The sequence below is a fragment of the Vombatus ursinus genome, unplaced genomic scaffold (genome assembly GCF_900497805.2).
Source record: "Vombatus ursinus unplaced genomic scaffold, bare-nosed wombat genome assembly UNPS02015175.1, whole genome shotgun sequence".
Lineage (NCBI taxonomy): Eukaryota > Metazoa > Chordata > Mammalia > Diprotodontia > Vombatidae > Vombatus > Vombatus ursinus.
The window spans coordinates 21,403,243-21,415,797 of record NW_020954953.1 but is presented as its reverse complement, the minus strand read 5'-3'; the positions used below and the strand labels follow the sequence as shown (position 1 = coordinate 21,415,797).

Sequence of the window (12,555 nt, the reverse complement as noted above, 5' to 3'; positions counted from 1 at the left end):
GGTTTTGTTTTTCAGGATAAGAGAAACCTAGCTATATTTGTAGACATCAGGGGAGGAATTAATAGATGGTGAGATTAAAAATGAGAGAGAGGGGACAAGCTGCTGGGGGAGATGAGTGGGAATTAGATAAAGGGCAGAGAGGTCTTGATCCTGTCTAGAAACTGAAATAAAGAAGGAAAGAGTAGGGGATAATTTTATTGGATTTTGAGTTATAGAATAGATAAGATGGTGGTCTCTATTTTTTCTGTGAGATGAGACCTGGGTTCAAACCCTGATTCTGACACTATTTGCATCAATCTAGACAAGTTACTTAATTCTTTTGATTTAGATTCCTCATCAGTAAAATGAGGAAAATAATAGCAATTCAATTGTACCTACATCATATGGTGGTTGTGAGGATCAAATGAGATTATGTAAAATGTTTTTCAAAACTTAAGTATTCCATCCAAGTTCAGCATTGTATTCTTCATGTCATATTTATGTTAAATATAGAAAGAAATACCTCTAAAAATGAGAGAATAGGTTATATCCTCCAGAAATATGGATGGGTATGAATTTAAAACTAGCACTGACATATTGAATATCATAACATAAAAATAGAATATTTCAATTATATAAACATAAAGAAACACAGCTAGAATACTAAGGGAAACACGGAATGGGGGAAATCTTTGCCCAGAACATGACTGATAAAAATTTATAATCCAAAATGCATTCAGAATTGCCATAAATCCAAAACATTAAGAGTCATTCCCTAATAGTTAAGTGATAAAAGAATGTTAACAAATAGCTCTCAAAAGAAGCACACAAAACTATCAAAAAATACTTTAGAAGTATTCAAGATTGCTAACAGTCAGAGAAATGCAAATTAAAACAACTTGAGTACCACCTCATACCTGAATCATAGCTAGAGTAGATCAACTTTGCTCTAGGACACCTGACGTCTTAGGGGTGGGATGACGTTTCCCACCAGTATTTCTCCTGTACCTTTTTTGATCCTTTTTTGACTTTGTAATATGACTCCCTCTATCTGTAGCACTAGCATTGCCACCTCCACCCTACACCCACATACAACGATCCTACTGCTGTACGGGTCGTCCAGAGCTTAGTGACCCTCTGCTGCAGTCAAGGCACAGTCTTGTTGCATCTTAGGTTGGAGGAGATGATCCTTGCCTCAGCTTCCTTCAGCACTCTGTCCTTAGCCTGACATCTCTCTCATCAGGTTAAGGATAGGTTTTCTGGGAAATGCGCCACTCCTCCAAATACCAGACTGGGAATGGCTCCACAAAGGTCACCTGTAGTGTAAGAAAAGCACACGTTGGCATATCCCAGCTCTGATGATCGTGAGGCTTTTCTGAAGTACAGATGTGCTCCTCCCTGCCCAGCCCACCCTGTTATAGCAGTGGCTTCCCCAGAAGTAGCCTTAGGGTGTTCCTAAGATTCTATCTTCCCACCATGAGTAGTATCATGGGGTCTTAAGAGAAAGAATCTAAGGTCTCTTCCTGAAATCCCCAGGTACCAAAAGTACTAGAATTATTATTTACTGTTCCGTCTCATCCCTGTGGCAAACAGAGCAAAAGTTGTACTTGTGGAAAACTATTAAACTATAAGACTATCATTGGTCATAATCACTCAGTTGCTTTACTAAACTACTTTTGGTGATTATACAATATATTGTGAAAGATTCAATTGGGAGCACACAAGAATTTTACATGAGGTATCAAACAAAATTTATCAATGATATAAAATTTAAAAGATAAGTGGACAAAGATTCTACATAAAACTATTCAGTCCATGAAGGTCAAATCATTGTAAAAATGATGCCTCAAAAAAAAAAAGTAGGCAGGTGCATTGACACATGGTTCTGACATGCTTGGGAGGTTCCAGATGCCCACAGTATCACTAAAGAGCCACTATTAACTTTATGTGGCTCTTTCTGATAAACTACAATATTCATAGGACTACCTGACAGATGAGTTTATAAACACGTTCCCAAGTAAGTATAATACAGTATAATACATAGGGATATAAAAGAGGCATGGAATCCTGTGTGAGGTTCTTGGGAGAAAGAGCAATCCTGACAGGCTGTGAGATAGAAGAGAAACAGGAAAAGCTTTGTCAAAGAGGTAACATTTGAGCTGGACTTTAAAAAATGGGCAAAATTTCAACAGAGATGTGGGGGAAGACATTCTGGACATAGAGTACAAACAGCATGTGCAAAGGTGTAGAAACAGGAAGGCATGGGTGGGGGCAGTGTATACAAGGGAGAGTGAGTTGTCCAGTTTGGCTAAAGCATAGATTATGCAAAGGGGAATACCATGAGATAAGCCTATTAGGGTAGGGTAGTGTCAGCTTGTAAAGGTTTTGAATGACAGTCTAAGATGCTTGACTTTTATTTAGCAAGTCATAGGAGGCCATTGAAGGGTTTTGAGCAGGGAAATGCCATGATCAGTTTTTGTATATGTTTTGTATAAGGAAGATTAATTTAGCAAGTGATGCAAAGAATAGACAGGAGGTGGAAGTCACAAAACTGATTCAAAGACTGTTGTATAAGCATAAATGGGTAATAATGAAGGCCCGTGGTAAGGTGGGGGAAGCAGACAGAGAGGAAGAGACATCTACAAGAAAGTAGTAGAGTCCAAATGATTTGAGGAGGCCCACGGCCAATTTAAGGCTGAGAAGACCTACCTCCAATTGGTCCTGTTAAATCCAATAGCAAAAGCTTCTTTTAAGGAGCTTTGCAATGAGTGCTAGTTAGACCCTAGTGCCCACATTGTGGAGCTGAGTGGAACTAAGCTAATGCTTCACCCAAGATGGACAGTGCTCTTGGATTCCTATGTCACTCTGTAGTCTTTTTAGTGCCCTTATGAACCAATGGTCAACTATAAATTGGTTTTCAGATGACTCGGGTCATCTTTAAAAGACACCACCTGTTACTTCTTACAACTGGAAGGGAATTCAAGGTCCATCTACTCCAGCTCACACCTGGAAAAAAAAAACCCTCCACAACATACTGACACAGCAGTTACACAGATTTAGCTCGAAGACCTCTAATAACAGGGAACTCACTGTGTCCTGAGGAAGCTCTAAATGTTAAGAAGTTTTCTCTGACACCAAGCCTTAATTTGTCTCTCTCTGATTTCCACCTAGTGTTCCTAGTTTAACCTAAGGGACCAAGTAGAACAAATTTAATCTCTTTTCCACATGACTGCACTTCAATGACTTGAAGACAGGTTTTTTTGTGTTCCCCCTGAGTCTTCTTTTCATCAGGATGCTTCAACTAATCACCTTACAGCACAAATTCAAGATCTGCAGCAAGATGGTACAGTGGTGAGTGTACTGGGCTTGGAGTCAGGAAGACCCAAGATCAAATGCAGCATCAGACACTTACTAGCTGTTTGACCTTAAGCAAGTCACTTAACCTCTGTTTGCCTCAGTTTCCTCAAAGGCAAAATGGCCCCTACTCCCAGGGCTGTTGTGAGATTCAAATGAGATAATATTTGTAAAGTTCTTAGCATGGTATCTGGCATCCAGGAAGTACTATATAAATACCGCATATAATTATAAATATACGTAAATATAAAATTTTTTTAACTATAAATTTCTTGTTGAATCTTCAATCTTGTCCAACTCTTCATGACCTCATCTGAAGTTTTCTTAGCAAAAACAATAGAGTGGTTTGCTATTTCCTTCTTCAGTTCATTTTACAGATGAAGAACTGAAGCAAACAGAGTTAATGACTTACCCAGGGTCACACAGCTAATAAGTATCTGAGGCTGGATTTGAACTCAGAAAGAGGAGTCTTCCTGACTCCAGGTCTGGTATTTTACCTACTGTGCTACCTAGCTGCCACTACGTAAATGGTAGCTAATTATTATTATCATTTTGACTGCATCCCTCAGAACAATCTCTAGTTGATAAGCATCTTTCCTACAGAGAGCACCCAGAACTCAGCACAACGTTCGAGACAATTACAACCAGTTCATGAAATGGCAGTCTATTAGATAGGTAATTTTAGTGTCTGATAAACTCTGCTAGATTCAGACCACTTTTAAGAATACTGAGTTTTTGGGCTGTGAGGTTGTATCAATGTGTTATGAAGCAACATCAGGACAGAAAGGTGTGATCCAAGTTTATCAAGCTAGGGGTGGCTAAATGTCCAGATGCTGCAAATAAATCACTGATCATGATAGAATTTCATAGATCTTTGAATCTTTTTTGAATCTATTCTGTGAAAAAGAATAGATCTTTTTAAATGACTGAGAACTGTAGCTCTGAGTTCATATAAACTAGGTTCAGATAAACATCTCTTGGCTCATTTTCCCACTTAGGGTCTTCCCTGAGAACATCTGAATTTGTCTCATTTTATCCTTATTCATGATTTCCCCTAAAAACCTAAGAATTTGGCTTATATGGAGTTCCACTAACAAAAAAACAAACAAACAAAAAAAAAACAACAGACCTCCAGTTTCTACGTTATGTTCTCAGGCTAGTGACATTGAACATAGGATAGGCTTTATTTAACCAAACAAAAAATTACAAAATATCTGCACCTGAGCCCATAAATAGTTATGACATCTCCCTTTTCCCACTGGTATTTCTCTGCCCTCCCCAGGGACCTATATAGTTCCTTAGACTTATAGTTCTATCTTGGCTACTTCAACCACCAAGGGAAAAGACTTAGAGGTTGCTGAAGAGCAAAGCTACACTTTTCTCTTGTGAGCCTGTGGCTCCCTGGAATGGTAGCATGGGGTCAGAAAGGGAACCAAATAGTAGAATAGATTGATACAAACAAATTAATAGCCAAAACTAGAAAAATGACTCAAAATGTATGATATAGTCTTAGCATATCCACAGTGCCACATCCACACACAAAAAAGATGGCTCTTTGTTTATAAACTGTCAGAATAAGGGCGATATATTGCCACTCAGCCCGGTATACTCCCCCATTCCATTTCTGTCTGTCATTCGGCACTTCATCTATGAAGCCTTTCCTAATCCTCATGAGGAACAGGCATGTCTCCCCTTTGAACTTCATGGCATTTTATTTTTATGTCTCTTAGAACACTTATCACATGTTCCCTTGTATTAGAGCTATTTCTGTACACTTCTTATCTCTTCTACTGGTTTCTGGAGTGCAGGAATCATGTTTATTCATCTCTGAGTCTCCCTTAGTGCCTAGCATCTGTACCTAACTCATGTTGGGTGCTGAACAAATATTTATTGAATGAATGATCATAATGAATTTGAACCTGAGTCTGAAACTACCTTATAAGACTATATATATGTATGTATATAAACATACATACAGTATATGTATATATAGACAATAATAAACAATAGTGAATAAATTATGGGAGAGCATAACATTGTCAAACTCAAAAGATTATCAATTTGTATAAAAATACTCTAGTATCCATTAAGGATGGATGTACCTATCATGAATATATATGTATATATATATATATATGTACTATATAAGTATCCTTTACTTGTCAGTGCCCTGGAACAAAGCCTGGATCACCCCTGGATTGTACTCTTTTTTTTAATTAAAGCTTTGCTTTCCCCTCATTTAAAGCAATTTAGTTGTACTCCTATGAAACTTTTTTATCTATGTTATATTTTTCTTGATATCCTTCAGAATCAGAATCATCTACAGTATTCCAGTAGTATTTCTTTACAAACAAAGCAGAATCATGTTTTCTTTTTGAAAAAATGAGCTCCATAGAGGTTAAATGACTTGCCTGAGATTACATAAGTAGCACTCAGCAATCAAAGCCAGGGTTCCTGACATGAAATCCAGGCTTTTTGATTGTATCACTCTGCTTCGTGGTTTAGAACATTTTTTAAAGAAAAGAAAGTCTTCCTGAGGACAGTGAATAATAAACTAAGTTGTAACTAGTTATCTGTACTAAGTACTATAGGAATACCAAGGGAGCAAAGGACATTCCCTCAACCCCAAGATGTCCTGCTCTGTGTTTCTAGAGACAGAATGAGGTATCTAGGAGAGTGTTTTTGGAGCTGGGAATGAAGGTCTCACCAACACTGAGGCTGAGTAGAAATGGCTGAGTCTCCATCGCTAGACATATACCCCAGAGAAGTCTCATATATACAAAAATATTTATAGCAGTTTTTTTAGTAGCAAAACAAAACAAAAAAATCACTACCAAAACTAAACAAAACTAAAACAAAACAAAATAAAACAAAACAAAATGGTATTCATTGATTAATAAATTGTAGTACATGAATGTCATAGAATATTACTACGCCATAAGAAATAATGACTATGGAGAACACAGCAATGTACACCATGATTACTACAACATAAATGGAAAGTACAAAAAAAAATGGAAACCAAATGTTTTGAAATTATAATAACCAAGCATGGCCCCAAAGGAGAGATATGAGAATGTCCTCTCACTCCAAGCTTTGCAAAGTGGGAGACTATGAATGTGGAACAATACATACACTATCATAAGTAGTTGATGTGAAGTAGTTTTGATGAACTGTTTTTTTCACCTGACTTTTTGGTTTTTGTTAGAATGATTGATCTCTGGTTGGGAAAAGAATATGTTGGAAAATGGAGTTGATATAAAAACAAGGGATATTGTGGGTTGTTTTTTTTTTAAAGCATGGAAGTAAAGAAATATTTTACCCCCATTCTCCACTCCCAATGAAGCTGGCAAAGCAGCTAAGGCTAGACAGAAGGCAGGTTAAATAATTTCACAGCTATAGTTTATGTAGGATGTAAAGACTTTAGTAGTCAAGCACAAATCTGTAAATAGAAAGTAGGGATACAGGCAGAAGTCAAGTTCCAAGGGAACTAATCAGGTTGGGAGGAGAGAAGTGGGGGTAGTGGAAGAGGCTGGGAAGGAGCATTTTAGGACAGTGGCCATTTTCCTTTTCCGGTTTGTTTGTTTTTTAACCCTTCTTTCCCCTGTTATTTAACAACAATTTAGTTTAACAAATATTTCTGAGGACCTACTATGTGCAAGGTACAGGGAAAACAAAGATAAAAAAAATAGTTTCTTCCCTCAAGGAGCTTTCATTTTACTGGAGGGATTCAACATGCACATATATAAGGAAATACATGTATATTCAAAGTAATACGAAATAACTTCCAAAAGGAGAGGGTGCCAACGAATGAGGGAATCATGAAAAGTCCATAAAGGAACATATTCTTGAGCTATTCTTTGGAGGAAAGCAGGGATTCTTAACCTATATTTGGAGGAATATGTGGCCCTACATCCAGTCACATGCTAGAATTTTGAAACTGTAACAAATTTTTGTTCAGCTAAAAGGAAGTTGAGGATAGTGAATGTCTTACTAAGAGACAGAAAGGCCTGGATTCAAGTCCTGCCTCTCATAAAAACTAGCTTTAAGAAAATGTGGACATCATTCAACCTCTCAGGAGTCTAGGCAGCTTTCTCTAAGACGAAGTTATAAACAACTTATTGAGCTGCCTGGGTGGTTTCTCACTGATTAAATGGCAAATTGGATCCCCAGATTCCCTTACCACACACATAATAGCCCACCTTTACTTGGAATATCTGATTTGACAAATCAGAGAAAATGTCAGGGCTGGAAGCAGGAAAAGTGGGAGTGGGAACAAAGTTCTTGCATTTTCAGGAAGTAGTTCCCTATTCTTTTCATCCAATGGATCTATTACATGTGAAAAGCTAGTCATCAGACTGAAGGAAAAGAAAGTGTGACACAGAAAGTTAGAAAATAACTACATTGAAATTGAGAAAGAACAAACTGGAGCAGAAATGTATAAATAATTACAGTTTACTGCTGCCCAGGCCTTTGAGGGAAATTACAATGTACTCTCAAAGAACACAAACCCACAACCTCAAGTCCACTCACAGGACAGATCATTTCAGAGAAATGGCCACCCACTCCTTAAGATGGTTGTTTACCACAATCACTTCTGTGAGAATCTTTGCTGTTGGAGAGCACAATCATACCACTTACTTACAGTTTCAGAGCTCTGTGGAAATTTTGAATGACTAAATTGGCCTTTACATTTTACCAGTAATTGATATGCATCATCTTTGGCTTTCTATAAATTTTGTTAATGGAGTCCTTGAATGTTCAACCAGCTAAGCCAGAAGAAAATAACCAGTTAAAAACTCTTTTCTTTGAAATCCCATAACCCCAAAGTTCCAAACCCAACTAGGATAAAATATCTCTCTTCAAACTTAAATACTAAAAAAGGGATTTTTTTTTTCCATTCCAGGTGAAGTTTTCCAAAGACAACACATCACAAATACACATACAACTACGCCCTGTATTTGTATCCTGATTAGTGTGGTAGGGCATAGATGACAATTGTGCATAGGAGACTAAGAAGGACTAGTCAGGTGATTAGGAGGAAACCAGTATTAGGAGAGAGGAGAATTATAAAATCCAAAGGAGGAGAAAATATCTAGAAATTATACCTCTAGAGTTTTAAATAACTTCATGGAGGTTTTAGTTTGGGTAACATGATATGATTAGGGGACATTTTGAAAAGACATTTGTTTCCTAAGACACTCACACCCTTTCTCATTCAACTAAGCATATTGCTGTTTGAGAATCAGAAAAAAACTGAGGAGATAGAAGACAAAATGCCCTTAGAGCGGCGAAAACATATAGATTTCCATGTGTTTACTTATGATCTGTAATTTTAGCTTAAAAATAAACAAATTTGATGGGAAAGTTTCTACAAGTAAAGTTAGTTGCAAATGTGTCTATAGTTTTCCATAGGTCTAGGGAAGTAATTGAAGAATTTTTTCAAGACAGTTTCTAACTTTTATCTCCAAATTATTTATTTCAGTTCAGATGTACAATTGCATTAGTGAAAGCAACACAATTGCACCATCACAGATCAGCAAATCATCTATAACTTAGACAGGGGTGGGGAACCTGCAGCCTTGAGGCCACATGTGGTCCTCTAGGTCCTCAAGTACAGCCCTTTGACTAAATCCAAACTTTACAGAACAAATCCTTTAATTAAAGGATTTGTTTTGTAAAACCTGGACTCAGTCAAAAGGCCACACCTGAGGACCTAGAAGGCCACGTGTGGCCTTGAGGCAGCAGGTTCCCACCCCTTAGAGGAGCTTAAAGAATAATCTGGAGCCAACCCAGAGGTTAGGTGACTCACCAAGGGTTAGAGTCAGAACTTGAACCCGGGTTTTCCTGAGGTTGACCCTCTCCTATAACATGATATTTCTCAATTTTTTAAATAAATTTCTAAATTTTAATCTTTTTTTTCCCCATTTTCCTTACTCTTCTTTTTTTTTTCTCTCCCCTATTAAGAAATATGGCAGAGGGGTTGGTGTGTGGAGAGTTATATCAATACTAAAACAAATTTGGAGGTAAATGCCAGTTCTTTGATAATTAAAAAAAAAATCTCTGGTCCTTAAAATTGTGTATTCTCATAGGTTTGAGAGGTTAAGTGACTTGCCCATCACACTAGTGATAACAAAGATAGTTAGGGTTTGAATCATATGTGTGTGTGTGTGTGTATGTGTGTGTGTGTTACACACACACACACATATAATCCTGGGCATTTATAAAGCCTCTAGGAGAGAAGTATATAATGAAGTTGACTGATTCCTGAATATTCAATAATGAAATCCATCAAGGCCTAGAAACCAAAGAAGTACACAATAACATTGTGTTAACACCTTTTTCACCTACAGCTACACTTAATTTTATAAGTATGTACTTCAGAAGAACATAGATCTGCAAGGAACCTCAGAAGTCATGAAATCCATTTACATCCATTCTAGGATGGGAAAGCTGAGCCCTATACAGATCAAGTAACTTGCTCAAGATCACAAAGGTACTAAAAGGTCAAATGTGGGACTTGAATCCAGGTTTGCTAACTCCAGAGCCAATGCACTTTCCACTCTACCAGGGTGCCGTCACCAATATCACTTCTTCCATGTCATTTTAACTCTCCTTTTTCCATTTTATTTTTTACTTTGTAAGATAAAATATAAGGACATTTTTAGGATTCAAGCCCAGTTCTTGCGAGTCCAAATCTAGCCATCTTTTCAGGACATCACTTTATCTCCCACCTACCCTACTATATATTCAAGTCCCCAGCTTATATTGCCTCCCCTTTTGCCAGCTCAGCAATCTGGAAGATTTTAAGAAACAGCCTCTACCAGAAAGTTTTTATATTAAACTGAAAATGCCTGTCCTACCTTTTGATGTACCTTAGGAGTGGAGCCCAGGGTAGCATACCCTGGAGATGAGGAAGTCTCTCTTGCTTTTTGGTTTGAGAAACTGACTGTGTTCTCTTTCCTTCCTGTTGGGTCCAAAGCAGGAGTAGCAGTTCTGTGAACTACAGACTTCTAGCTCATGGGAGCTGTGACTACTGTGGCTATCTTTGTCGATGATGAGCACTCTATGTGGAATAGTTTCTGCTACCACAAGAACAAAGCAAAGACCAGTAACCACACCAAGAAGTGTCTGCCTATTTTTAAAAAGTCAGGCGGGAGGAAGTACACGGCTGATGTGAGCAAAATATTTTACTACTCTCAAGGAAATCCCAACCAAGCTCAGAGGTTGCAAATATTCAGATCTTCTCATATTAATGATGTTTCATGCTTCACCACCAGTCGTTAACCTGGTGTGGCAGAAAGCACCATAGATTTGGGTTAGAAGGCCTGGATTTGAATCCAGTCATTACAAGTTGTGTAGCCTTGGACAAATCCCTTAACCTCTCTGGTCTTTAGTTTCCTCATCTTCAGAATGAAGGAGTTAGAGGAGAGGAGCTCCAAGGTCTCTTTTACCTGTAAATCTTTCATCCTTTGGGTCATACTTTTCAAAGGACTTCTTTGGTAACATAAATTTTATTTATATTTAATTTCATATAAATTTTATCATAATCTCAAATAAGTTTGCAAATATAAATTCTATAGAGTTTAATCTTAAGGCAACTGCCTTAAGACTGTGATTTTAAGACCTTTTTGTGTCATTTAGAGATGTTTCCTCATCTGTAAATGAGATTGATCTAGATCAGGAGTGGGAACCTTCGGCCTCAAGGCCACATGTGGCCTTCTAGGTCCTTGGGTGTGGCCTTTTGACAGAGTCCAAGTTTTACAGAACAAATCCTATTATTAAGGGGATTTGTTCTGTGAAGTTTGGATTCAAAGGGTGGCACTTGAGGACTGCAGGCTCCATACCCATGGACTAGATAATCTCTAAGGTCCCTTCCAGTTCAAAAATTCTAAAATCTATGATCTAAGACTTTGAGGAGGTAAAGGTGAACTAAAGTTTAGAATGACCAAAGGGCTTCAAATTTTGGGACCGAGAGGCAGATTGAAGCATTGAGAGTCAAACAGGAAAGATTGGAAAGAGAATAAATCAGGGGTGTGGAGTAATCTAGGGGACAGGCACTAAACTGGAAAATTTGTAAGAATGGATTTCAAGGGATACTTAGGGAGGATAAAACTTAACTAACCATATTCAGTTTTGACTAACTACAGGGTTTATTAATAATGCACAAAACCACTCTTGGTATGCACACACATTCAAAGAGATGTGCTAATATCTTTTACCATCATATAGGTCTCAATCTTTATTCTAGTTCTGAAAAATGAAGCAGTACACATCATAGATCAAAGAAAATGGCCCTGCCCAGAAACTACAGGCTAATTCTGAATTGCCTACTAGGACTGGCATGGTCTCATACCTAGAGATATTGGATCCCTTTACAAACATACGAATCAGTCAAGCAAGTCAGTAAACATTTATTAAGCACACACTATGTGGTAGGCACTGTTCTAAGCCCTGGGGATACATGAAGAGGCGAAAGATAGTCCTTACCCTCAATAGACTCACAATCTAGTGGGGGTGACAATAAGCAAACAAATATGTACAAACTATATACAGGATAAATGGGAAATAATTAAAAGAGAGAAGGCACTAGAATTAAGAGGGGTTGAGAAAGGTTTCCTGGAGAAAATAGGATTTTAGTTGGCACTTTAAGGAAGCCTCAGAAGCCATTAGGTGGAGATAAAGAGGAAGAGCATTCCAGGCATGGGGACAACCAGAGAATATGCCTAGAGTTGAGAGATGAAGTGTCTCCATGGAATAGCAAAGAGTACATAGCAGGGAGTAAGGTATAAGAAGACTAGAAAGTGGACCGGGGCAAGGTTATAAAAAGGCTTTGAACACCAGAGGATTTTGTATTTGATACTGGAGGTGATACAGAGCTACTGGGGTTTATTGATTTTCTTTTTGCATCTATGTCACTCTGCATGGTGCTTTGCACATAGTAAGCACTTAATGTTTTATTCATTCACTTATTCATTTATTCATTCAGTGTTGTACCTTTTGTCAAATATTTGTTTCATTTTGTTGACATTGCTTTGTAAAATTTAATACAATTCCATAGACTATTCCATTTATGTACTAGCAGACACCAGGAAAGGCAAGAGAGGAAATTCTATTTACCCAAACCTAGAATGAAACTGTCTTTGTATTTCAAGCACAGTCATGCATACCTAAGCTCCCCATAACCTGGCACAGAGTCTTGCACATAGTAGGTATTTAATA

At 37.7% G+C, this 12,555-nt stretch overlaps 1 protein-coding gene across 3 annotated transcripts in view; it reads right to left on the bottom strand.

Moving 5' to 3' along the window:
* The window catches only part of LOC114031396 (synaptotagmin-like protein 3), a 95,184-nt gene extending 84,775 nt beyond the window's left edge, over nt 1-10,409 (bottom strand). The window contains exons 1-2 of one of the 3 annotated variants that reach the window (XM_027846455.1): nt 10,197-10,409; nt 897-1,295 (exon numbers count right to left, since the gene is read on the bottom strand). The gene's annotated coding sequence lies outside the window, so the exon portion shown is untranslated. The remainder of the gene's footprint in view (nt 1-896; nt 1,296-10,196) is intronic. The other 2 variants (XM_027846457.1, XM_027846456.1) reach the window with 2 other exon arrangements.
* Between the last annotated feature and the right edge of the window lie 2,146 nt (nt 10,410-12,555).